The sequence below is a fragment of the Falco naumanni genome, chromosome 16 (assembly GCF_017639655.2).
Source record: "Falco naumanni isolate bFalNau1 chromosome 16, bFalNau1.pat, whole genome shotgun sequence".
In the NCBI taxonomy this organism is placed as follows: Eukaryota; Metazoa; Chordata; class Aves; order Falconiformes; family Falconidae; genus Falco; species Falco naumanni.
The window spans coordinates 4,210,915-4,237,706 of NC_054069.1; the positions used below are offsets into that span (position 1 = coordinate 4,210,915).

Below are 26,792 nucleotides of genomic sequence, written 5' to 3' on the forward strand. Positions count from 1 at the left end.
TTCCAAAATGCCTCCTTGGAAAATGCCTCTGCATTTTGATTCAAAAGAAAAACAAGCCCACGCTTTTGATTGTGCAAGGGAAAAAAAAAAATAAAAATCAAAAATATTTTTGAAAGCTGGATAATTTTAGCTAAACGTGGGGAACAGAATTTGAATAGGATCCACGGCCATTGGAAGGGCTTAAGAGAGCTTTGAAGAGTCTGCTGACAAGGGAGTATTAGCCTGTTGACACCTTTCAGATGCAATGAGTTGAGCTTACAGCTACAACACAAATAAGCAGTAGGGAGGATGACAGGCAAGCGCCTGCAGCGATAGGTGCTGGGAAAGCACGGATCCAGAAGATCGTCCCTGGATCACACTGCCAGTGCACTGGGATCTGGGGCGCTTCTGCCGAAAATAAAGGCTGGAAGAAAGTGATGGTGGGGGGAAAAAAAGAGCGTAAAAGATAAAAGGACAGAGAGAAACACTGGTTTTTACAATTTAATTTCCTTCTTTGAGTGGGAGCTGCTTTAACATTATGCACAAGAAGTGAATAATACTTTAAAATATTCCCAGAGAATGAATAATATGTAATAATATTCACAGAGCATTTATTTGACTAATTCCCCCAGTGTTTTTGGATCAAGATCTAACAGCCCTGGATCTTAGAGGGGAGATCTGTGTTTGACTTCCTTGGGTCTGGATCAGGCTCCAAACACCTAACGAACCCATGTTCAAGCAAGCATCACCAAAGGGTCAACCAATATACCTCCGGTAAATGGTCGGGTCACTTTTCCCTGCTGATCTGCAAATAAATTATCTGCCAATAAATGGAACCATAAGTGGTTTGGCCAGATGTTCCATCGGGGCCCCAGGGAGTCGTGGTGCAGAAAAGGTAAGAGCAGGGGGGGTGGTAGGGGGAGAGGAAAAAAAAAAAGCCAATAAAAAATAAAATATTAACATCCCAAGCTCGTTTGCTGCTCAGTGCCTGCGTCGCAGTCGCCTCCCCGGCTGCAGCAGCTGTGCCCGCGTTACGGAGCGAGGTGCAATGTCCCAGCTGGGAGGACGTGCCAAAAGCAGGATACGGGAAAAGACTGTTTTCAAACACAGATGGATTAAACCTTTATTCCTTTTAAAATTACATTTTAATGTGCTGGCTACTCTGGAGATGCCGGCAGGACATGCGGGGCTTGGAGCCGTTTGGGGTGAGTGTCCCCAGGGCATTTTGTGAACCCCTTCCAGAGTGACCCAGGTGGCCCTGGCAGGTCTCCGTCACCCCCAGCCCACCCTTCCCCATCCTCCTTTTGTTTGCAAACCTCTTCTGGCAGCTACCGCAGCACCCAGCCCTCATGCCCTGCGTCACCTTTAACTCCTCCAGGTCAGCTCCCTCCTGATGTTGCTGCTGGGGGGGTCACCAACGCCGCTCCGCTTCCGGGTGGCCAGATGCCTCCCGGCGTTTATCCCATGGGTACCTGCTCAGCTCCCATCTCCCGTGGGAGAAGCACGCAGGTTTGACGCCTCTGCACCTCCTGCAAAGCTGGGCTTGCTCCTCTTCCAAAACACGCAGCCACCTCTCGGAGCGTTTGATGTCCTTAACAGAGCTTCTGGAGTTGAAGAATTGCTGTAAATTCTACAATTGTAAAAAACCAAACTACAAATTGAAAGGCTCGGTTACTTTAACAGCACGACTCAGGACCAAACACGAGCCATGCATGCCCTGAGCCCCCTGCGCCCTGCTGGGGCTAGCGCTCTGCCACCCCAGACCCAGAGGATGACATCTGGGTGCAAAACGCCACCCTGCAAATAAAGAGAAACCCCGTAGATGGGTCTTGCACGAGATGCACAGACAGATCGATGTGCTGAGCAGCGTGGGTGGAACGGGGTCTCGGCACACCCGCAGCCTGACACTTCTTGGGTGTTTTGGTGGGCAGTTTGGTTGGGAGGAGGTGATGGACAGGCTGTTTGGGTACCTCGGTGGGCTGGGAGCACTGGCAGAGGGACACGAAAAGAGGAACAGGCTCCTTCCCCTGCTCCTCCAGCCCTTGCTGCAAATCTCAGCGTGTGCCTCGGAGGGCAACAGGTCCGAACGCTCTGTAACCCACCAGAAAGCAGAGATTTACAGATAAAGAGGACCTTTTATTTTATTTTGTTTGTCCAGCTGGAAAGAGAAAGAGAAGGGAACGTTCCCACAGAGAAAAACACTGTATTTACTTTCTTTCTTTTTTTCTTTCATTTTTTTTTCTTTTCTTTTTCTTTTTTATTGTGGTTGAGCTGAACTCTACCAAGTCACTTTAGCTCTCTTGAATGCAGGATTTTCTCACTTTCCGGTAAACTGCAGTTACCATGGAGAGGGCTGAGACAAGCCAAATGCAAAACATTGGAAACTACACCCAAACTCACCGCAGCCATATCAAACAGTTAATTAGAAAGGCTGTCCATGTGTTTCCCATTCCCTGGAATGGTTTGAATCAATTGCCCTGTGATTTATCACCTGTTTTCTGTGTGAACGGTTCAGCTCTGCTCTCGTGCATGTGTTGGAAAGGGGATTTGTGCTGTGCAGTGAAAGAGGGAAGGGAGATATTAAGGACTTTAAACAAAAAAAAAAAAAAAAAAAAGCCCAACCCAATCATCAAATAACCAATTCTGCTCCTTCCCCCAGTATAAATCTCCCACTGGAATGATACGCTTTGGATCTTGATGGGATTTCTAGCTTTTGGCAACAGGGAAAAAGGAGAGGCAGCTTTTGCCTTGCTTTGATTTTGGAGGGTGGGAGATCATAGCGTGCCTGGCCGTTCCCGGGGCTGTGTTACACTGTGCCCAGATGGAAATTCAGACCAGCCTGTTTCCTCGGGGCTGTTTCCTTTCCCACTGCATAGGAAATCGGGCGGGCGGGCGGGTGGGAAGCGGGGAGGGGGCGGCTGGAGGGAAGGGCAGAGGAGAGATGAAGAAGAAGAAATCCAAGCTTCCCACAAGATCTCTTGATGCGTGAGGTTGTCTGCCCACTAAGCAGTAACACCTCGTCCCACGCGGCGACGGTGGTGCGACGGTGACACGGCTTGTGGCTGGGAAGCCATCTGGAGATGGTCCTGTGCTGTCAGGCGGGGAGCAGAGTCCGTCCGTCTGGCCAGAGATGTGGCTCTTCTCCAGCCTGCCCATGGCGAGCGGACGGCTGGGAATCTTCCTTCCCTGGGTGCCATCTCCTTCCCAGGAATGCTCTGGGGTGGCCCCTCCACCGCCCAGGCATCTCATGGCCACCATGGAAAGCAGGTGGCCGGCCAAGCGGGTAACAGCAACAGGTGGATGGGAAAGCCCCGGAAAATTGCATTCCTGAGCCTGCTGCATCGCCCTGCCGTACCTCTGCTCCCCCTTCACGAGGCAGGGGGGAAAAAACACCCCCCAGTCTCACCTTGCACGCAAGCGCTTCGAAGCAGGGTTGGTTCCTCCCGTAGGGACAGCCCTAGCATCCAAAAAAGCAGCAAAAGATGTCTTGGAGGAGATCCCTCTGCTCTTTCCAAAGCAAGCTGACCTGGTTTTCTCTCGGCCATCTCCAGCTGCCAGGCGGTGCCTTTGCGGTGGGTTCGCGAGCCGGGATCACCCGAGATGAACGCGGCGTTATCAGAGTCAGCCATCCCCCTGCGCCCGTGCTCCGGTGAAGTCTTCTGGCCGGGATGTGTAGGGCTGATTGGAAATCCTGCACATTTATCCAACCCATCCCCCAAAGCAGCTGTTGGCCTGAAAGGTGGCTGCACCTCTCGCGATCCACATTCCACCTTTCCTGCCAAGTCCGGGGGAGAGAGGGAATAAAAGTTGCTTTCCTATCATTAGCAGATGATTGAAAAACCTTGCAGCTCCCCCAGCCAAGTGTGAGAGATACCAGCCCCTTTCGGATGGACCCAAAAGGGTTTGCCTGGGGGGTTTGGGGGTGAGAGTCCCACCTCTGAGGGCTGGAAATGGAGATTTGTGTAGGATCCCAGAGCGGAGAAGATGATGGAGAAATATCTCTATTTGAGAGGAAACTGAGGCAGTGACAAGAAGCAGAGCAGAAGTGTGCCAAAACTGTCATTTATCCGCACGCCTCTGTTTCCACAGTGAATGTATAAGCATGGACTGGTTTAGATGGAACTAAATTTATCTCATCATCGCTCTGGTTGAAACCAGGCTCCCTTCTGCCCTGAGCCTGGCCACGTCAGTGCGGTGAAATCCCTGTCTGGCACGTGGGGGTATTTGCCCCATCCCTTCAGATCATGCAGGGGCCTGGAGAAGGTCTCCTTATTCAAAAGGAAAGCTCAGGCCTCTGCCTCAGTTTCCCCTCTCACTGCAAAAGAAAGAGCTGGGGGCAGGGGACCTGCAGTGCTGCTGTGGGAAGGTGCGAAGCGATGACCCCCTCCCCCCCGGTGAAATGGCTGAAAGATCTGGAGGGACAGTCTGTCCTAGGTGGTACGTTGCTGGGTTTATTGCCTGGGAGCCTGCAATCTGCAAGGAAGGGAACTGACCTCGAGCAGCAGGAAAAAAAGAGAAATTTCCCCGGAATTTCCCAAGGTCTTTGCACCCTGGAAAAGGTGGGTGCGTGCCCTGAGATTGCTGCAACCCCTGGCATTACCCTAAGCCAGGAGACCCCAGCCCCAGCAGGACAGCCCTGCTCCAGGGCTGAGCTCCCGCAGGCAGCAGGGATGCTGCAGGTACCATCCCACTGTATTTCACCGACGCTTGTTGAGCCGCAGGTGCTTCTCGACGCCCTCTCCTAGATTTTCTGGAGCTGCTCCCTGGGAAGCTTCCGCGCTGGATTTCAGCTCAGCCTTGCGGCAGCGACCCTGCAAAACCACAAAGAAACCACCGACGCCTCATTCTGGGGCTGTGGGATGCTCCCCCCAGCCTCGGGCTGTCAGCAAGGGCCACTCAGGGCTCTGACAAGGAAAACGGACCCGTTTTTCACGGCTACTCGTGGGAAGTTTCCCAGCAAAGCCAAGCGGAGAGCACGCAGTTTCGTCGGGGAAAAGGAGAGGGGCTCCACCGACAGCCCCGAAACCTCCCAGCAGGAGGGAAGAAAATGGCAGAGAGATTTGCAAGGCAAGAGGGAACGAGGCTTGCAAAGAGGAATGACCTCGGCAAAGTGCTCCGAGGAGAAGCAGCTTGGAAAGGAGGATCACAGCTACAGATGTGTGAGTGATGGATCCAAGATAATTCAGCTGGGATCCAGCTCAAATGGGCGGCTTTTCATCAGCGCGTACGCTCCCTTCCACGACAGCCCCTCTTCAAACGCTCTGCTCTGACAGATAAAACCCCATTCCTCCTATCTTTGTTTTCTAAATCCAGAGTCAAGTCACTGTTTGGTCGTTTTCCTTACAAAAACGTGGCTGTGAAGTGTTTTGGCATTTAGGGGACTCCTGCCCCAGCCTGGGGGGGGGACACACGAAGCTTTGCATCAGGTTGCATTAACTTCCCTCGCTCTTACCCAGCTCGGTGAGCAGCTCTCTTAGGACCCTGCCAGCGCCGCGCGGATCGAAATCACAGCTGCCAAAACTAGAAGCCTACGTACATCCCAGGGGCCCGCAGGGGTGGGCAACGGGGTGGTTGTTACCCCTGCAACCTGCAAGACATAATGAATATGGAGGAGCAAAGCCAGAATTTGCTTTGCAGGCGTACATATGCCTTAATACAAGGGCAAAAAAACCCCAAACCAATGTGCTTAAAAACGTAAGAGCTAAACCTGCTTGGGCTGCAGGTCCCAGTGTGCTGGTGTGACACAGGAAGGCTCGAGTGATGGGAGCAGGTGTTGCTGGCCGAATTGTGTGTGTTGTGAGATCCTGGACCCCAGCCTCGTGATCTCAGACTCTGAAATCGCTTCAGTTAAGGGTAAGCAGCCAGGTAAGCGCAGGGCACGCTGCATCCCTGCTCTGGGCGAATGGTAGGAGGCAAGTTTCTGTGCTCAGAGTCTGCGTTACGATGCCTTTTCATTTATCAGGGAGACGCTGTGGGGTTTGCATTTTATTATATTTAATGGGGTATTATTTTTTTCTTGCTGGCTGTTTGTTTGAGAAATTTCTCCCAGGGGAGCTTCTTTTGATCGCTCGGTTGCCAGACAGAATGACATCAGACAGACGCTCAGAGGAATGATAAAAAGGCAGAGCCCTATTTCTTAATAATAGTCTGGCAAAACACAGAGCAAAGTTAAATGCACTGGAGAGCACCAGGCCCTGATGCTGCTTGGGGTACAGGGCAGGGGAGAGAGGGGGGGGGCTGCTCTCCCCCAGCTTGCGCGCTAACACCCCCCGTTAGTCAGGGACACTGTCACATCCTTCTTCAAAGCAGAGGAGAAGGACAGCAGAGGATGCTAAGTCAAGTAGGTGCTGACGTCTTGCTGTATCCTAATTATCCCACATCGCTTCACAGGGAAGCTGTGCAAGCCTCTACCCCAGTTTAGGCTCGTTTTTCTAGGTTCATTGTAGCTTTGTTGCTGATTTTTCTAGCAGCCAGAGGGACTGCTCCCCCCCACCCCCCCAATGATACCAGTACCAGAAGATCTCATTTGCAAAGGGGAAATCCCGTGCCTTGAGCATCTCTGAGCTTCATCCCGTAGCCCCATCCTGGTTAACAGAGGTTTACCCAAGGATGCCCTCCGCAGAGGAGCACCTGACAGCCTGCTTGTGTTGCAGAACCTCACTACAGTTACTAGTGGGTGGATTTCTGCTTTGCCCTCCTCCTCAAAAGCCACTTGCTCCCACTGTGAGATCTGCGCCTTTCCTCCCCCACCCACAGCTATCTTGATCTTCCCCTCCTTAGCAAAGCAAAGGTTTGCTTGTGTTTGCAGGCCAGTTCATGCCAGAGTATAGTCTGTATTGAAGTATAACACGTGAGGCATTGCTTACCTGTTTATTTTGAATAATTTCTATCTCTGGAGCCAAGCCCCCAGGATGTGCCTTCAAGAGGAGCGGGTCTCTGCGCTGCTTGGGGTGTTTCGCAGCTCCTGAGTGCAGGATTTCACAGCATTTCTGCTTATTCTGGCTGCTCCCTTCCTCATATGAGCATCTAAAAGCAAGGGTTTAATGAGATGGTCAGACACTCCCTTTTGGAGATGGGCAGAAGACCAGGAAATAAGTGATCAAAAGTTCAGGGTTGCCTCAATACCCGCTTACAGACCACGGGCTGAAATCCGACGGTTCCCAGTCAGAGCCCCTGCAAAATTTGAAACTAAAAGCCATCTAAAGCTGTAGTTACATCTGGCTTTCAGTTCCTTCTCACTGCCTTCCCCTTTTTAAGTTGCTCATAAATGCTTTGGATAAAATTCTTTTTGGGTTAAAGTCTTCTATGTTTGGATGATCCTCAAAAGTACATTGAAAAAAAAAAAAAAGAGAGAAAAACTGAAAAAAGGGGTCTGGCAATAACATGTATTTTGCCATGCAAAAATCCTCTCTCCATTTTCCCCAAAGCCTTCTGTGCCCCGCTTCGGTCAACCAGACCGCACCAGTGGGGAAATAGAAATAAAAAACCAAAACAAAACATGGACAATGTGAGACCTGCGCAGGGACCAGGTGGAAAAGGACTCGGATCTCCTTCGTCCCAGCCCCTTCCTCCTGGCAATTTTGCAAAGAAACAGGCCAGATAGTTTTCTTTACAGCTGCCCTCCCACGGTCGCTCCCTGCTCTGTGCCACCACAGGATGCAATGTAGGCAGATACAGGGCTTGCAGGCTGGGTAAGGAGGCAGCAGAGTCCGTATAAATTTTGGGATAGCATCAGCTAGGAAAAAACCTCGTCCTGAGCTCCCATCATCATATACAGGCCCCAGTACCCATGTATTCCCCAACTAATACCCTGCCTCTTGACAACACACGAAAGGTGGCATGTGAACGTGCTAAAACACACTGTCCTCTGTACATTCAGGGTGAATTTGGGTTCTCCCTGCTGTAAGAGGTGGCTGAGATGGTTTTGGGTAAACATGAGTCTTGTGCGAGCATCGTCTGGCAGCCTGGGTATACCAGAGGGCTTTCCCTCCTGTTTCCTTGCCATGCTCTTATAGGCAGGCTTTGTGGGGGACTCCTCAAAAGCAACCAGTAAATAAAGCTGTAAAGGAATATTCTCCCTCGCCTCTATATTTTTTTTTTAAATGTACTGAATTATTCAGGAGCAGTAAGAAAATGCAATGCAGCCAGCAAGAAGATCAAAGCGGGGATTGCCTGGGGTGGGAGCGCTCCCTTCACCCAGGAGCTGAGAACTTGCCCGGGGAACAGAGAGCTGGTTGTCAGCCCAACACAGGAGATCATTTTCCATTCATGCTCCGTGATCATTGTTCGGACCACAATGGCCATCCCCAGCCTCGGGCAAGACGGTGGTACCACGCTCCGGTGGGTGTCCTGCCCTGCAGAGGATGGCCCTGCACACAAGAGATGCAGTGTGGTCGCTCCTGGGTCGGGGAGGAAGGGGATGCACGCGTTAATTCAGACATACAGAGGGAGGTTTGTAGGGGTCTTGTATTTTCTGCTTTTATTTGCGTGGATGCTTTCCTCCAGGCTGAATTCCCACTTTTCTAGTCAAGGCTACAGAACACAGGCACCCTGCTTTACCGTGTGACACGTAAATATGGAATTTCAGTAAGTAAATCCACCAAAACTTAGTCCTTATAGATTTTTTGGATCAAATGTCTCTTCCAGCTTTTTCAAGGGTGCCTACAGGATTCAAGGCCAGTGATCTGAATCAGGATTTCTCCAGCTGAGGGCAAGTTTGCCAAGGGCCTTTGCGTAATTTCAATTGGTTTGCATCACTTTAATGACTTTGCCTCATCTGTAGATGCCTTAAAGAAACTTAAAAATTGTGGTTTTGTCTCTAAGCTTTGGAGACAGAGCAGGAAGTGCTTTACCACCTCGAGGATGCTCTGAGTAGGGATCCTGTGCCCACACCCAGAACTGTCCTGGCAATTAAATGAAGGTCCTTAATTGCCTTCCTTGTCCCCTTTCAAGCCCTTCAACTGGAACACAAACACGGCTTTACCACTGCCCACGAGCACTCAGAGACAGCTTGACCCTGCGGGGTTCATATATCTGGATCTGAAAAAAACCCCACAACCAACTAAGGAGGGGAAAAAACTCCAACCAGACCCCAGTCCCAACGCCTGTACCGCATCCCCTGCTGCTCTAAAGCACCCAGCTCCAGCTGAGATAGACGCTGGGCTGCAGGTGACTGACCTCATGTGAAACAGAGGTTCTTGAGGGATCCTGGAAGAGCTGGAGGCTTCCCTGGGAGAAGCGCTCCGGGGTGGGGAATGGCAGTGAGAGGGTGGGACAGCAAAGCCTTCTTCCAGGAAAGAGCCAGCTGAGATTATTACAGGCAGCTCATTGTAATTTCCAATGAAAAGGGGCCTGGGAAGGCTGTGGTAAGAGATGGGCTTTCCTGGAAAGAGTGAGGGTCCGGATGGCTGTAATCTGGGCAACACATCCACGCCCTCCTTGCCAGTGTGAACCCCTTCTGCTTTCTCCCCTCCTGCTCCCGATCTTACAAAAAGATGGAAAGTTTCCACCCCTGCCTGCTCCGGTGCCTGTGGGTTTACGCTGCCCTCCCCCCCTCAAATCCCGCGGGAATGGAGCTGCCGGCCAAACTACCATCACCCTGAAGAAACAGGCACCTGGGTGGCGGCAGGGAGAGCCCCCCGAAAGCAGACCTCGCACCCCCGAAAGAGCCGGGTGAGCAGACACATGCTCCTAGAATCCGTGATTCCCGGATCCGGCACTGCCCAGACATGTTACCCAAGAGTCAGGCTATTAATAACGGCAGCAATAACGATTAACACATGGACTGTGCCTGCTGCTGGCCAACTACCTTTCCCACATTAACCTCTAAATTAACTGATAAGGGGAGGAAGCGGGGAACAGCTTTTCCACTCGGAGCCACGATGAAGGACGCAGGATACATTTCCCCAAACTTAAATTTGACCCTTTCTCCTCTTGCCAAAACAAGCAAACAAACAAATATCTGAGAGTTCAGCGCGGCTTTCTGTGGGACGATAAGCGATGGGGACAAGGCTGATTTTACAACCCATCTGCAAAATCGCTTTGCTGGCAGCCCGCAGGGATGGAGACGGGAGCGCTGGCTCCGACGGAGGACCACTCGCTGATCCATGTACACGGCTGCCCTTGCCCTGGGGACAACGCGGGTGACAGGACACAGAACAACGGCCTGGGACAGAGCTGAAAGGTTTTAATAGCAACTGGAATCGGGAATCAGAAACATTCTTCCCCCTGGGGGTTACTGTGGCATAGATTAAAGCAGGACTAAAGTTCAAGGAAAACGTGAGCCAGCGTTGCACAATGCTGGCAAAAGGTCCCCTTCCGTGGGGAACGCTTTGAGGGTGTGGAGAAGAAGCAGCGTGACCCTGTTTTTAGCGTTTTTCCCTACTGTTGGGCCACCCAGGTGACTTCCAGAAGGTCCAGGTGGATCTGCTGCCCCTTCTGATGACAGCCCTGCGATGTGTCAGTGCGAAGGGACGAGGCGAGGCGATGGAGGCGTCTGTTCTCTCCGACAAGCCTGGCTGTCACACAGCCTGCCCCAGCGACACGCAGCTCAGAGAAACCAAGACAAGAAGCTGTTCCCCACACCTCCCCTATCAGACTGCTTGCGGTGCTGCTAGAGTTTGGGATTCCTGGCTTTAGATACAAAAAAAGGGGCTTGTTTTCAGAGCAATATAGCACAACCACAAATAGGGGTCCAGGTCTCTTTGCAAATAACTCTGCGCATCTACCTGCGCCTTTGGGATGTAACCACCCAGGGGTGCTTGGCCCTGCATCCCTGCCCTGGACTCATGCCACCTAGCTTTCCATCAGAGACCGTGGTATCTATTTTCTGAACCAAAGCCATCTCAAACCCGTCCTGCTGCTGCTAAGGGGGATTTGGGTATCAGCTGCTGGAGAGATCGCTGCCTACACGTCCTCTGAGCCGCTGGTGCCTTGTAGACCCTCGTAATGGGATGTAAAGCCTGTGGTTCCCCTCTGAGAACCTCCTGGTGCCTTGTAGACCTTCATAGTGGGATGTAAATCCCGTGGTCTCCGTCTGAGAACCTCCTGGTGCCTTATAGACCCTCCTAGCGGGATATAAAGCCCGTGGTCTCCCTCTGAGAACCTCTTGGTGCCTTGTAGACCCTCATAGCAGGATGTAAAGCCCGTGGTTCCCCTCTGAGAAACTCCTGGTGCCTTATAGACCCTCCTAGCGGGATATAAAGCCCATGGTCCCCCTCTGCGAACCTCCTGGTTTGTGCTGGGTCACTCGTTCCTGCAAAAGGGTTTGCAGCCCTGAGAAGGCAGCTGCCCAAGTGGTTTAGGGGAAGCAGGACCCGGAGCGCAGGCTAACCTCCTGGTGCCCACTGCAAGGAAACCTCCTAAGCAGGCGACTTTCTCAGGGGGGTTTTACAGTTCCTTGCACACAGCGCTGCACCCTACCCCGCCACCAGACCTGTGCAAACCCCTACGACCATCCCACGCCGACACATCTGCAGGCACGAGGAGGTGCCACCGATTAGGCTCCAGGTCTCAGCTCTTCCCCTCTCCCCGCTGCTGGAATCTGCAAACTCAGCAGCAGCCACCGCACAGCGCACGAGCTGCTGGCTCCGCGTGAGATGTGGAGCAGCCCCAGCTCAGCACCACAGCTGGACGGAGCCGGGGATGCTCACGCCTGGGCACTGCATGTGATCCAAGCTGCAACACCCAAGCGCCCTGACACATTTCCCCGCAGCAGCGTGGTGGCCCGCAGCCAAAGCATGTCCCGTGATTGCAGCGGGGCTCTCCACCCCATGAAAAAATCATCCCTGACAGGGCAGGCAAGTAGGAAAGTAATATGCCCAGTATAGCTGGAATTCAAAAATCCCCTTCTCTCCCTGCAGACAGACACACGAGCCTCTAACGAGCGAGATGCCTGCACTTCCACCACGGCCAGATGAGATCTAGGAGATAGGCTAGGGAAGCAGAGGCTGGCTTTGATGTCCAACCACGGCCTGTCTCCCCTCTGCTATTCCTTCTCCCTTGTGCCAAGCCGCTATAATAGATGCTTCCCCTCTGCCCCCACAATTCGGGGGTCCCTGCGCAGATGAATTCATCACTCAGATAACTATCCAGCAGCCACAAAGCGGTGAAGGCCAAGGTAAACACGCATCCATCCATCAGCAGACGCATGATGAAGCTCTCCCCCTCTTTGGGGGATTCACCCTGGGAGTTCAATCGCAAAGTGATGGCTGTAGCGAGGCGAGGTGGGAGGGAAGCCAGCGCTCACCAAGCCGGATCGGCCCTGCAAACCCCACGGAGGCGCAGAGGATGCTGCCAACATCCTTGCCAACGTGATTCATTGGTGAGGAGCATAGCTCACCTCTGAGGTGGTCCCAGCCTTGGCCAGCCAAACTGATCTCCTGCAAAAGTAGCCGAGGGGAAGGTGTTGGTGCCGCATGGGCCGGTAGGTTTGGCAAAACAGCAAGGACAGGGCAGACGCCATCAGCTCCCAGCCACTGACCTTTCTGAACGGTAGAAAAACAAAAATGGCATCCTTACGGTTTAAAATATCCCTCCCCACAAAAGGAAAAAAAAGGGAAAGCGAGACAAATTCCCATGAAGATCGCAAAGCCCTGAGCGTGCCTTCACCGTCTCTTCCCATCTTGCCTTCCCACGGAGGCATGGATGGACCCTGGCTGATCTCCAGACCCCAGCTGGGTGAGCAGCAAGATTTTCCCAACACAGCAAACTGATTGATCCCTGTGACACCGGGAGCTGCCTCCTAAGCAGAGGGGCACTGAGGACGATGCTCCGTCCCTCACCCACCCCCATTGCAAAGGAGCAGGAATTCATGGGCTGCCAGGCCAAGCGAGATAAAAGATGTGCCACCACCAGCCGGCACCGAGGCACTTCTCTGGGGGATGCTGGGACTGAAGGGATGGGTTTTTTTGGCTAAGCTGGGAGGATGAGTCAGGCTGGGGGTTCACAGCCAGCCCAAAGATAGATCGGGGTGGAGGGGAATGCTTGGTACCAGGCGTTAGCAGAGGGAGAGCAGGGCTGGTAACCACGACCCCATGCACGTGTCTTATGGCTCCTGACGGGCCCTCCTGGCTGCTCTCATCAGGATTACGTTTAATCTTGATTAATCCATTCTTTCCATAGGCTGTTCACACATGACATGCCTCCACCTCCCACCAGTAAAGCCTGCTGGGTGCAAACCCCTCAGCCGCTCTATCTAGAGCTGGGTTGGTCCCTCTTCTGATAAGAGTGACCGACGCTGTGTGCCACACTGGTCTTTGCAGGGTTAATCCTACAGGAACACAACTTGGAGACCTCCCTCTCTATGGAGCTGGCTTGGAGGAGAAGGAGGGCTCAGCAGACACCTCCACAGAGCAGCACAGCCACGGGAGCAGTTGGCCAAGGTCACCAGTGATACTGGGATTGGAGCTCGGGCACTGCCTGGGAGAACAAGGATGAGACCATGATGGATCTGAAAATGTACTGTGTTTGCCTGGAGCTGTCAAGGAAAAGAAATTTATGTGCTGACAGGGTGGTGGGCAAGAAGAATATGAAACAACAAGAAGGTGTAGCAGGTTCTGTCTGTGCTTTGGTCCACCCTTCAGTCCCATCCTTGGGGGGATTTGGGTCCCTTTGGACAGAAGACGGTGCAAGAGTAGAAATGTGGAGTTAGAATCAACCCCCTAAGAAGCTGTTTGCACTGATACAGTGTAAGAAATAGGTACACACTGCAACATTTTCCTGCCATCAGTGTCCATTTCCCCCTTACATTACTTAGAGCTCTGCCCTGCAATTCTGTTGAGTTGGCTCCGATAATAAACCTAATTAATATCTGGTGGGAGCCCCGACTCTTCCCTCCCACCAGCTCTGTGAGATACAAGTGCTCTGCCTGTAAATGCTGATATAAGGAAAACGCGCTGCTCGCAGCGAGTGCTTGATGCTGTTGCCATTGGCATGTGATATATCATGATTAACAGTCTCTGCTTCGTGATATTACTGGCCCCAACCCGTGATCTTGGGAAGAATTCAAAGTCCGGCTTATCAGCAAAAAAATAAGCTAGTTAAAACAGCAAGACTCAGCTTGGGCTAGAGGATGATTTATTAATCGTGGACTTTGGAGACAGAGAGAGGGAAAGGAAGCCGCAAACCCCACATACAGCCTGTAAAAGTTCCAGTTGATAATCTAACACGAGTGACTGTACAACTCGGGCTGAGAAATCATCTGGGATTCATCACAAGGTAGAGACAAGCCGCTGCAACGAGTTCACGGACAGGAGTGTCACTCCTGCGGGCGCGATGCAGAGCGTGGCTTCTCCTTTTGAGCCGCTCCTGCACCCTCTCCGGGTACTCCCACCTCCTGCATGTCCCAGGCTCGGGGTGACAAGGGGGACACGGCAAATCTCTGGGGGTGCTCACCCGCTTTGGGAACAGCCTGGCTCTAATCGGCGTTCACAGCATCTTCCGCTTCAGTTACAAGCAGCTGCAGTGCCCCATTTGGGCAGCACCCGGTTGTTGTTCCCTCTTAACCAGGCAGAAACGTTTCCTCTCAGTATCTTATCACGTGCCAGAAGTCGGCAGCTCTATTATAAATACACACCTGAATGCAAAATCTCACCTAAACCAAGGCAAATGACCTCTGACAATACTTCACACTGGCTTCCCCCCCCAAGGGCTAAACGAAGTGCTGGAAATAAAGTGAAAAGAAGATATCAGAAACAAGGTGTCTTTTTTGCAAAAAGCCTTCCGGTTTGGAAGGAACTCACTTTTTCCACTAGGAAGCTGTTACATCCCAAACCTTTGGCTTGCACTCACTGAAAGCACTGCAGGCTTTATTAATGATCACGAAAAATCTGAGGACGAAAGCATCCAAGCTGACACTTCCCTTTCTGCAAAAGGATCACATTCATTCATAAACCAGAAAAAAAAAAAAAAAACCCAACCACCCGCTGATCTGATACCATCAGGCGGGATGAAAATCATTCAGGAAACACAGCAGCGAGGCTGGATTTCTTTGCTGCAGCCGTATCATTCTCATTAAGGCCTTATATTTTAATGCAGTCCCTCAGAACGGGCAAAAACCTGAGGTTCTCTCAAGGGTAAAATCACAGCTTGGCTCTCAGATGGGTTCCGAGGAGGAGGAGACAGGTAAAATGTATTAATCAAGCCAGAAATGATTATGGGAGCATTGATCAGCGGAAACCTTCCCTTCCCTGCTGACTGCCCACAAGGTGTTTTGCTGTAAAGGGGGTTACAGGGATACGTGAGCGGTTACACAGGGATGGGAATGTGCTTGGTAGGGCTGTTCAAGGCAGGGCTTTAATTCCTACCACAGCCAAAGCCTGGGAGAACAGCTGAGCGCGGCTGTTGGCATTTAATACCCAACATCTGCGTCCCTATTGCTTTGCCGTGCGAGGACCACCGCCATGGGATGCAGGCAGATGCGGGTGGCAGCGGGTCCCACCGAGAAACCTCCTGCCTGTTGCTCTTGGAGGAGGCAGCTGCTCTTTGCGAGGGCTCCTGGGGCTTGTTGCACCGTTTTTTTGGCAGCCAAGTGCCAGCCTGGGAGGGTGACCGGCGAGCTGCCTTTGCCAGTGCTTCTCCCCGAAGCTCTGAAAGCTCAGCTCATCGGAGACGTCCTACCTGGGGGGTATCCCAGACCTGAAGGCAACAGGGATGGGGAGCACCTGCCCCTCTGGAAGATGGGGAGAGGATGGGGGGCTGTCCCCCAGGAAGCAAAATCCTCCCTCCCCACCAGATGTGCTGCCGGTCGAGCTGTGAATGTCTTTTTTTTTTGTTTGCTATCTGCTTCCCAGGAGAGCGGTGATAGCCCGGATCCTTGGCTTCCCTGTGTTTGATCTGGAGCTGGCAGCGGGGGAACCAGACAGGGCGGGCAGATAAGAGAGCGGAGTGCCGCGCTCCGGAGCCATCACCTCCGGCCAGGAAGGCAAAGCGTCACGGACAAGTGGGAAAAGCTCAGGGACATTAAGGGCACAGGATAAACTCCTGTCTGCGCCTTAGACAGCGAGGGCATCCCATCTCTGAAAAATGGATGGAGCAAATCCTTTTGCTAAAGGGCTTCTGAGCTTTATCTCAAAGCCAACAACCTGTCAGGGTATGTGGATAACGCAGCCATGGCATCTGTGGTATCCGGGAGGGGAAAAACCCAGGGGAAGAGCCCTCCGCTCCCTGGTTTGGCTCTCTGCTCGCTGGGACCCCGGGCAATGTCCCTTTCCTTCGACGGGCAGCTAAGGGCAGGGAAAGGTTTGCTCCCTGCAGCAGAGACAGCAAAACCTCCCTGCGAGGGTCGCCGCCCTCCAGCCCCCTAAGCTGCTCCCCCAGCACGAGCCTGTGCTTCTGCATTCTTGTTTTACAGGGAGGGAAAAGCCAGCAAATATAACCTGAGCAAGCAGGGAAGGTAATGAGCTGCTCTCGGGCCTCGCTGCCCATAAAAACGAAGCTGCAAAAGGCAGGACTGGCCTGGGGCAAGGGACCGGTGCCCACACGGCCCCTACAGCGCGAGGATCTGCTCCCCAGGGCTACTGTGCTGAGCTCGCGAGGTGCCAGACCCCACGCACAGAGCACTCCTAAACCTCGAAAAAAGAGTCTGCGTGGTCCTGGTTGGGTGCTTTCAGGCTCGGGGTCTGTCCTGTGCCCACCCTCCATCCCTGCCAGCAGAGCTTTTGCCGGGAGGACAGCCTCTCCCAGCAGACACGTGCAAACCAAGCAAGAGTTTGGGCTTTGAAGTATTGCTCGCTGCAGCAGCTGCGGATCGAGCAGCCTGACACCAAGCCTGTGCTTCCCGTCCCGTCCCCCCCCCCCAGCTCGGAATCAGCCTGTGCCGGGACGTTGGAGGAGACCGTTTCCTCCAGGCTTTTAATTTCTACAGCCAGGAATCAGCAGAGTCATGGGATGCTGTGAACACCAGCCCTCAAAAAGATCTTTGCTCCCTTGAAGTCGTAGCCAGGCTGGCGGAGCGCAGAGGGGTCAAAGCGTCCTGCTCGCTCGCTTTCTGCTGGGGTAATTCCAGTAACAGCATTTGTGCAACGCCGGCTGGGGGTGGCACACTGAGCATCAGGCTGGTGTCTCCTAGGACCTGTCCCCAAAAGCACCGAGCACTGAGCTGGGAGGCTGAGGCACTGTCCCCCTCTGTGCCCCCACCAGTATCCTCCCCAGTTCAGCCGTCACCTCAATTCCCACCTCCAGCCCCACACACTTATCCCCCAAAGCAGCTTTTAGCTTAAACAACAAAACCACATGAAATGTGCCGTTTGACAAAGATTTCAAGCCAGCTGTGTGGAAAACAGCCTGGCACCGCAGTGACACACATGCCACGTACCCCAGACCCTCTCCTTCCCAACACGGGCGGTGCGATGCAATTCCACCATGGAAATCTTTCCAGGGCTTCAGAAACAGGGAGCACCGGGTGCAGTGAGCTGTGCTCGTTCTCGCCTTCACAATTTGGTCTGCCTCTGTTTTGGGGGTGCCCTGCTCTCAAACACCAAAGCCCCGCTCTTCCCAGCAGCTGAGCACTGGTGGGTTTTATCGCATTAGTAGGCGCCGAAGTCATTTTGCTTCCGAGACAGCCCGGTCCCTAAGAGCGACGGCACGAGTCGACCCCCGGCTGGCTGCCAGCCCGACCGACCGTTTCATTTCCAAGTTATCCCCATCGGCCCCCACGGTTTATGTAACTTTGCTTCATGTGAAGTGCATCCACTTCCCTCTCCCCAGAGGAAGAGATACACAGTAAGGATGCAGCTGCCGAGCGGCGCACGGCCAAACCGAGCCCAAACCCCAGGGAGCTCGCGCCGCACCCCAGGACCCTCTCGGGACATTCGGGCCAGCCCTGTGTTTTATTCTAAGTCCTCATCCGCCCTAAAAAAACATGCGTGCATCGCTTCAATCCAGCCAGCACTCCAGTGCAGACAAGTAAATAAATGACCAAAGTTAAGCAAACCTGCTGAACGGGAGCATAGCAAATGCAGACCAAAACCCTGACCTTTTTTTTTTTTTTTTTTTTTTGCCTCCTCCCGTTTTAAAACTGGTCGGAGGACGTCAGCAAACACTCTCACCATGGCCTAAGAGCTTGACAAAGGTTCTCTGGGACTTTCCTAAGAGGAAGAAGAGAACAGGCTTCGCTCCCTGTCACCACGCACTTTTAACTCAAGTGGTTTGCACGAGAAATCACTTACACGGAAGAGAAACATTCAAACACCAGCCTGACAATCCTGAGCTGCAACCCCAGCTGAGGACATTAGTCCCTGGTCTTGGAAAGACCCAGATCTGGAAGTGATCGTCATCATAATGAGAAATGGAAAACGGAAAAAAAAAAATATGCGTGTTAATTCCTGTTGAGCCCAGCTAATTTCTCTCTTCTTGTTCTTACCAGGTCAGGAAACCCAAGCTGAGTCTTGATAAAATCCTATATAAATAAAACCCAGCTTCCCTGGGGTTAATCCTTCTGATCCAGCCGTGAGCAAAATACGCTCCCCTTTAGAGCTGGGCCTCTGACACCCCCAAAAAAAGTTTTGGGAGCCCTCCTCACGTCTTCAATATTAATTTTTGCTTTTTTGGTGGCTATTCATCTCACATTCATAAAACACCCTCCGCCTGGGCTCACACAGGACTTGCATTTGTGGGGGAAGGACTGAAGTCAGCTGAATCCACCAAGTAAAAAGAGCCCATCCAGCCCCAAAATCTCTTCAGTCTCCTGCATTTCCAGCTACATGCCAGTGGGAAGCACGAGGCCTCAGCACCACCAACCCCAGGGGCTCAGCACCGGGAGGAGAGGGCAGAGGCATCGGTCCCCACGTCCTGCCCGGAGCTGACATCAGTTCCTCCAGGTTTTACTGACGTCGTCCCAGCTCTGGCCTGATTTTTTTTTTAATTGCCTCGTAATTCCTGCAGCACCTCAGAGTTTTTATAAGCCTCCTGCTTTCCCCAAGGTCAAGAATGAGTGCCCCCAGCCCCCCCGTTTTCTTAATCACCAAATCGAGAGCGAGCAGTAAAAGAAGAACGCAGATACTGTTTCCTTGTGCTGATGGGGTATGCACACTGTGCAGGGCACTGTGGTTTAAAGGAGGAAAAATTCCTCACAATTTAAGTAGCTTTGAGGCTGTTCTTGCCCCCTCCGTCACTTGGTGCCAGGAGGTACCCAGAAAGATGGAGATGTTAGAAAACGACCACCATCCTTCATGCCTTGAGTGCTCAAGGCTCCCACTCCAGGGAGGTTTCCGAACGTTTTTTTGGTCAGAGGCTTTGGAAATGTCTTGGAGGAGACGGTAGCAATAAGAGGTGAGTCAAAACCTGTGCAGTTCACCAGGCAAAGTGGGCCTGGTGGCCTGCCCGTGGGTGGTAGGAAGCAGGTGGGGTTTGGCTTGCTTCGTGGCAATTAGGAACAGATCGAAGCTATACGAGACTCTCCTAAGCAGAGCGTAAGGGCTGGTTTGAGTCGCAGCCAGGCAGGGTTTTTTAGGGCAGGTTTCTCATTAAAACAGCCACCATACAACAAACCCAAGCGGGGCTGAGCACGGCCGGTACTGATGGAGACAGTCCCATCTCACACTGGTGATGCTCACAGCACACACAAAGAAGCACGAGTCGGTGTTCTGTTATCCGGCCAAGACAGAGCGAGGATATTTTCCTCCCCAAACAACCAGGCAGATCCCCTGGGGGTCCAGAGCCGCCCCCTGCTCAGGGCAGAGAAATTCCTCTGCAGCAGACACCAGCCCCAGGGCCTGCATCAGTGAAGAGGAGATACGATATAATATATAGCACTGGGTCACTTGGTCCTGTTTAGGTTGGCTGGGTGATGGGGAGTTAGCACATTCGCCAGGATCGCCCAGCTCGCAGCACGGTCACGTTCTGCAGCTCTGGGAAAACCCACGTCCTCCTTGCAGAGCCCCGTGGTGGGGGAAGCCACAGGTTTATCTGCTGTGAACAGATATTCGAGCAGATGGTTTTGCAACGCAGCTCCGCAATGGTGACACACGCCGTACTGCATCCCCTGCCTGAGGCTATAGAGAACAGGTCCCATCAGCACCATGTGAGCTGGCTTTTGGTGACACGTAGAGAAGGGCCAAAAGTGACAGCGTTTGGAGAGAGTTACACATCGGTTACTACCTGGTGTGAGCTCAGCAGGGTGCAGCTGGCTCTGCAGGATACTGCCCGTCAGCAGCTCACCTCCGCAGAGCCGGCAGCCAACACACGAGCCTGCACACAGACAGACACTGATTAATCCGATACGAAGCCAAAGCAGCAAACTGCTGCAAATGGGTCGAAAAGGCAAAGCTGGCGCTGGCTGCAGTATTGTCGCTCCAGCATCAGCAGCCCTGACAAGTCACCTCCTCCTGCTCTGAGCGCCTGTTCTCCATCGTTTGGCCAAGCGCAACTACGTCTGCAGAAAGCTCCCCTGCATCAGAGGCAATTAGGTGGTCCCTGGAGAAGAGCAACGCTCGAAGGTGCCTGCCCCCACCCAACTCCATCACTTAGGAGCTGGCGGGAGGACGAGCAACGCAACTTCCCCTGAAAACACCCACTAAAGAGACACAAATCCTGACCTGCCAGTCAAACCAGTTACCCAGACCGGAGAAAATGCCTGGCCATGTGAATCCTTTGCTGGGGCACTGGAGTTGCTGGCAGCAGCTGATCATGTTTATTCAGATGAGAACAATTTTCCTTCGCTTGTGCTCTTGACAGACCCAACCTGGAGGCCTCCGAGCCCGCCTGCCAACAACAACACGAGGGCGGGATGGGGACCATATCTATTTCCAGTTGAGCTGCAAGCTGGCCTGGGGGGCTGTTGGGTTCGCTGGACTGCTGACTGAACAAGCATCCTCCGCCTTGGAAGGGAAACGTGAAGTCACACAGCCCCCAGCGCGCTGCTGGACACCCCTCCTAATAACCCACCGCGCCCCATCACCGCGGTACCCGAGGCCACGGGGATGGACAGCAGGGGCTCAGCCAGAGCATGTGCCATGGGGGAAGAGATGCCTGGGAGATTGCACATGCACAAATACACGCAGGCAGGGGGTAATTTGGAGGCCTGGGCCTGTTCAGAGGGGCCAAGTCCGCTCTTCCCGTGAGAAAGTCAGCCTGGAGCTTCCAATGAGCAGTTAAGTTCAGAAATACCTCTTTATCCCTCAGCAAGCCCCCTGGTGACACTGCAAAGGGACACGGCTTCTCCTGACCCCTGCTTTCCCTGAGTACCAGGATGAACAGAAATAGCATGGGAGACAGGGACTAAAGCAGAAAGGTCCCAAACGCCCACCCCCGTGTCCCAGGACAGGAGGCAGGGAGCTGCTTCCCTGCACGCGACTGTCTCCATCCCTTCACACGCCTCCCAGGAGCGCCTGGTGCCGACAGGTACAGACCGCACGTGTGCATCGTCTCTGCACCCCCAGAGATGCTTTTCCAGCCACCCCCCCTCTACCTTTCCCAAAGGCATCCACAGGATTGCTCATAAACCTCAGCCCGCAGGCGCTCCGAGCCTGAAGGACTACGTAGAGACACCCATAACAGACCCCAAACCCACAGACTGGACGGCTTTGGGGTTACACCAACTTCTTGCTGCTGTCCTACAACCCTATGCACAGCCATCCCTGCCGCAGCGCTGATAAACCCAAAGGTATCTAACGGATGCTTGATTTCGCGTGCTGGGGCTGAATAATTTCATTAGCTTCTCAAGTGCCATCAAAGAAACCATGTTTCCAGCTCCGAGACTCACTGAAAAGCTCAGAGGCATCCAAGAGTGGATCAGAAGGAACAGGAGCAACAAAAGGGAAATTAAAAAAGAAAGTCTTCATGTTTTCTCAGCGAGTCCCTGATGCCAGAGAGGCAAATCATGATTTGTGGATGCCTAGAGATGGAGAAGTGAAGACCATCTGAAAAGGGAGCAAATAAATAAGACTTTGTATGAGGTCTAGAGAGATAACTGGAAGGGAAAGAAAGAGAGACAGTGTTTTTCCAGCTGAATAGAGTTTTGCCAGACAGAATTTTGCAGGCATGTTTCAATTTGATGAAAACACCTATTCAGGATTATGAAAGCATCGCATTTCAGGAGGGTTAGTGCCGTGCTGTGCCCTGATTCCTTTCTCATATTCCATCTTATTTGTAAAGACAAAAGGAAATATTTCTTCTTGCGAATATTTCTTTTTCGGTGAAACTCCAAACGTCTAAATTTAAAGACGATGCCAACAGTCAGAAAATTTTGAATTTTGGACAGGATGGAAAGTCCTTATTAAAACCCTCAGCTCCCTGCTGGCAGGCAGTCCTCAGGGGAGACCTGAGGATCCTGGTGCACCAGCTCCGGCACTCTCCTGCCTCAGTTTCCCCATGCACGAAGCAAGGACGAGCCTACGCGTTGGGAAGGGGTGAACTCATCTCCAGCACGTGCGTTGCATCAGGGCTGTCGATCCCATCGGTTCCCTTCCAGATGGCCGCAGAGATCCCGACGGAGCCTCAGGCAGCTCCCTCCTGGCTGTGCGAAAGCGGGCGAGAAGCTAGATGGAGCAGAGAGGGTCGGCGGAGGGCTTCCCTCGGCGCTCGCAGACAGCCTCTTCCTTCTCACCAGACGTCTTGGCTGACGGCTTTGCTGCTTCGCCGGTGGGAGAGGCGCCAGCTTTGTCTCCTGGCACATGCCGGCAGCGATGGAGGGCGAGACAGGCGGCGAGCGAAGGGAAGCTGGGTCGAGCCGGCAGCTCAGCCTCCCCTAAGCGCATCTCCAGCACACGGCCCAACCGCCGCCTCTGCCGACAGCTTTATTGCTGCTGAGGGCTGGGAGAGCTCCGTGGGGCGACCTGGCCCCGCACCATCCCTGCTCGACAGCTGCTCGGGCAGGGAGAAGAGTTTCAAAGGAATGGGGGAGAAATCCCCTGGAAAGCGGCTAAGGAAAATTGGCCACCCTCGGGGAAGTTGCTGCTTGGCCTTCCTGCAGCGCAGAGGAAGGCTGGCAGGAAAAACTCCCCAGATGAGCTTTTTCTAACAGGAAAGAAGGAAAAAACCCAAACAAAAAAAGCGCAGAGGTTTGCTAAGGCTGCCCGTCAGCTGTTCCCAGCCCTTCCTGCACAGTGCCTCCTAGCCCTGACCCAGGTCCTCCCACAGACAGGATCTTCCCCCCAGCAGAGCCCAGCACTAGCCCAAAGGTAGTCTTTGATAGCCACAGGAGACTGGGGAGCCAGTAACTGCCCCAGCCTGGAACTACTGGGACAGCCCTGCTTCACTCAGCTCCCCCCTTCCCCCAGACCTTGTTCCTTCTGGGATTTCAGCCATGCAAAATGAACATTCTCATTTTTATAAAGTGAAGACACAACATTTCACGGAGGAAAAGGTCTGTGCAGATGGAGAGAACTGCCGTCCTTAACTGGATTTAGTCAAAGACCTGATTTTTTCCCCCCCTTTTCTTTCCACGTTGCCCACAGCAACTCTTGGGCATCCTCACTTGCTCCTGCAACCTCCTGCATCCTCCCCAGGCTCCTGGTACCCACCGTGCTCCGTGCCGTGACCACTGTGGAGCATTGCAGCCGGAGCTCATCACCTTGCAGAGGATACACGAAGCAAAGTGGGGAAATATCTCACGGGAAGGGTGAGCCAGGGCTGCAGTGGAAACAGCCGCGCTGGATGGGATCACGGGAAGACGGGATGGGGGTGGCAGGTCTCTCCAGCCCTGCAAGCATCCCACCCACACATCGACATCTGCCACTGCAGGGAGGTCAGGCATGGAAATAGCACCTGGCGATGAGAATATTTGGCCGTGCCGGCAGCCCAGGTAGCTGCTGGGTGCGACGAACGCCGAGGCTGGGAAAGTTTATAAGGTGGGCTGCGGAAAACTGGCCGGCGGCTCTGCAGACAAAGCCTGCCTCCATCCAAAACAAACAGCGCCCGCTCCAAGCACCAGCACATGGGGCTGCAGGGCTCCCAGCTGCCACGGAGAGTGAGGGGGACACTGTAAAGCCAGCTGGAAGTAACTCTGTCCCTTAACCCTCACTGGCCTGGCTGCTTCTGGGCTTGCAGTGCTGCTGGAGAAGGGTCCAGCGGGATGGTTCACTTGCACTCTCAGCAACAAGCCACCAGCCCACGCTACTCCCCCCCTCCGAAACACATAAATGCATCAGTTTTAAGAAAACACGTTAAAAATTCCATATCCGACATTGGCTGTGCTCAAATGCTGAGCCCGGGACCCCTCTGCAGACACAGAGGCCACCCCCCGGCTGCTGCCAGTGATGCCCGAGCACCGACTCCGTCTCCCCATCCTCCTGTGCAAATCCACTGGCGGTGCCTGACGCAGCCCCATCCTGATAAATGCCAGCGCCCAGACGTGACCTAGGTGTGGAGGGCAGTGGTGGGTGATGGCCGAGGGCCAGCCACCCCATTATGAGATCCCCCACTGTTCTCCACAAAGAATAGCCCCTTGTTCTGCCCCGACGGCTCCCCCTCGGCCAAGGGGGCCGGGGGTAGTGGGGCAGCGCGGTGTCGGGGACAAAACCATCGGTTTGGAGACCCAGAGAGAAAAGAGCCACAAAAGGGGGTCAGCCAGGGCTGCCGCAGCCCTTGGCCCGTAGCCGGCAGTACGGGAGCGATGGCTTCACGCCAGGCTGCAAGCAGTCCGAAAGGCAAAGGGCTGCTGCCCCATCCCCACGGAGCTTGGGTTATTCAGCCCCGAGGACCACATCGCACGAGTGGCACGCTGGGGGACAGCGCCAAGGGGGTGTCAGGGGAGCGAGGTGGGTCTCACACATCTGCCTTTCCCTGGCTCGGCACGGAGCAGTTTGGTTGGGAGCGAGTCCTCCTGCTGCATGGCAGCACCTCATGCTAAGCAGGGGAGGCACCGGGCAGGCATTTGCTTCAAGCTGCGATGAGAGTTTATTTTTCCAGCTAAAATAATTTAATTTAGTGGAAATTTTTCCCCTTCTCAACCTGTCTTCTCCTGTAAGCAGCCCAGCCTTGGGAATGGCTGGTCAGCTGGATAGGAACCAAGCTGGATGGCATGTCAAGGCAGAAGGCACATGAAAAGCCAGCCCAGGTTATGTCATTTATTTTCCAACCGAGCGTAGCTGGGGGGTGCTTGTTTTCTTCTCACCACCAGAACTGTAAGGCCCAAAATATCATTGCTAATGGAAATTACTATTCCTGACGTCAGAGCAGGTACATGGGAGGGGGTACACGTACCACCCGCTACGCTGCCCATGCACTAGCATGCACACATTTTGTGTGCTTCTGCAAAGCTCCTGGTTTGCAGCTGGAAATACTGCTTTTGCTGTGCACGCAGAGATATAAAGGGTCTATTTTAGCTGAGCTCGCCCAGCTACCGAAGTTGTAAGGGCTGACATGGCTTTATACATGTTGCCTTGCTGTTCTGACAACTTGAACAGACAGCTTGGCAAAGGTGGGACAAGGTGCACCGAGTGATGCTAAAAGTCAGCAGGTAGCAGGTCCACGGCCGGAGCAAAAGCCACTCACCTGCTGGGGTCTCAGCAAAGTCCTCTCCTGGTGAAGATCCTCATACAGCAAGTTCAAGCACCAGCCAAATTCCTCACGGGATGTGGAAGTGTTGGGTATCTGGGCTGAGCCCATCCACTTGTGGTTTTGCTAATATCTCCCGAACAGCAGAAGTTAATGAGCCTGCAGAAAAAAAAAAAAAAAAAAAAAAAAAAAAAAGGAAAAAAAAAAGTTTGCAATACTTTATAACAAGGCTGCCAGCTATATATTATGTTTAATAGGACAGTTATCATATGTTAAATACTGGCATGATTAAAAACATATTTATAAAGGATTAACAGCTCTATAATGGCTACATGTCTGTTCTGAGGCTGTTAAATCCCCTAGAATATGTTTCTAATCATCTATACAATAACCATCTTAATAAATCAGAATTAAAGGCATATTTGGGTGAGCATGGATTCCAGACTGCACCTGGTGGGTTTCTGCAGAGGGGAGGGGGCGGGTGGGTGTGTAACAAAACACAAGAGGCATAAGAGGTTTGAAATAAAAACAACAAATCCAGTGGGGCATGAACATGGAGAGCATTTGATGGAGACACACCAATGATGTCTGCAAGTGCCACCCCCCCTGGATCCCCACTGACCGCAGGTTGGTGGGACCAAGGCGAGGAGAGGCATCCTGCCTGCCAGCCCAACCGTGCTGCCTCACCGCTGCATCTCCCACCTGCCAAAAAACAAAGCACTGCCAAGAGACCCCCCCTCCGCAGCCCCCCGGGGCAGGAGAAACCCTCCAGTTTGGAGCTAAAGCACGACAGCACCCAGGACAGGCTACTACCGTGGCTGCTCCAACATTTTTCTTGCACTTCTGTTGGGTGCGTTTCTTGCCCGGCATCACAAGCCCACGCTCCGGCCGCGCTCCCAGGGATGGATTTGGGGCAGTGGTACCCCGCTGCTAGCAAAACGCCCAGGCACAGCGAAGGCATTTAGCAAAAATAAACGCTGAGGCAGAGTTTGAAATGTTTATTTTCCAACTCCAGGCCATTCATCCAGTGACACTGCTCTGTTCCAGTGAGTCTCCCTCTGTTTATATCAGATGATTAATGAGACACAGATTGTCTTTAGCCCTGACGGATGTTGCAGTCACCAGGGGTAAGTACGAATTTGGGCTTGATCTCCCCTTCTCCTCCCACCTCCATCTTCAGCCACCACACCATCCTGATTGGCCTGGAAAACAGATTTTTCTTCCCGTTTCATGCAATCAAACCCAAGATTTTATTACAGTGGGTTTTTTTCTGGCCTCTTCATCTGCCTTCCGCAACCAACCCTCTTTTGGCTGGAAGCTCTGATAAAATGGGAAAGGGGTTTGAGCTGCAGGAAAAGTGAAGGGACAGATCAAACGAC

The 26,792-nt window shown here is 53.1% G+C and overlaps 1 protein-coding gene across 2 annotated transcripts in view; it reads right to left on the reverse strand.

Annotated features, from left to right (window-relative positions):
• Window positions 1-497: 497 nt before the first annotated feature.
• The window catches only part of SNX19 (sorting nexin 19), a 131,772-nt gene continuing 105,477 nt past the window's right edge, over window positions 498-26,792 (reverse strand). The window contains exons 14-17 of one of the 2 annotated variants that reach the window (XR_005831221.1): window positions 25,411-25,572; window positions 6,846-7,005; window positions 5,432-5,566; window positions 498-4,790 (exon numbers count right to left, since the gene is read on the reverse strand). The gene's annotated coding sequence lies outside the window, so the exon portion shown is untranslated. The remainder of the gene's footprint in view (window positions 4,791-5,431; window positions 5,567-6,845; window positions 7,006-25,410; window positions 25,573-26,792) is intronic. The other variant, XR_005831219.1, reaches the window with a different exon arrangement.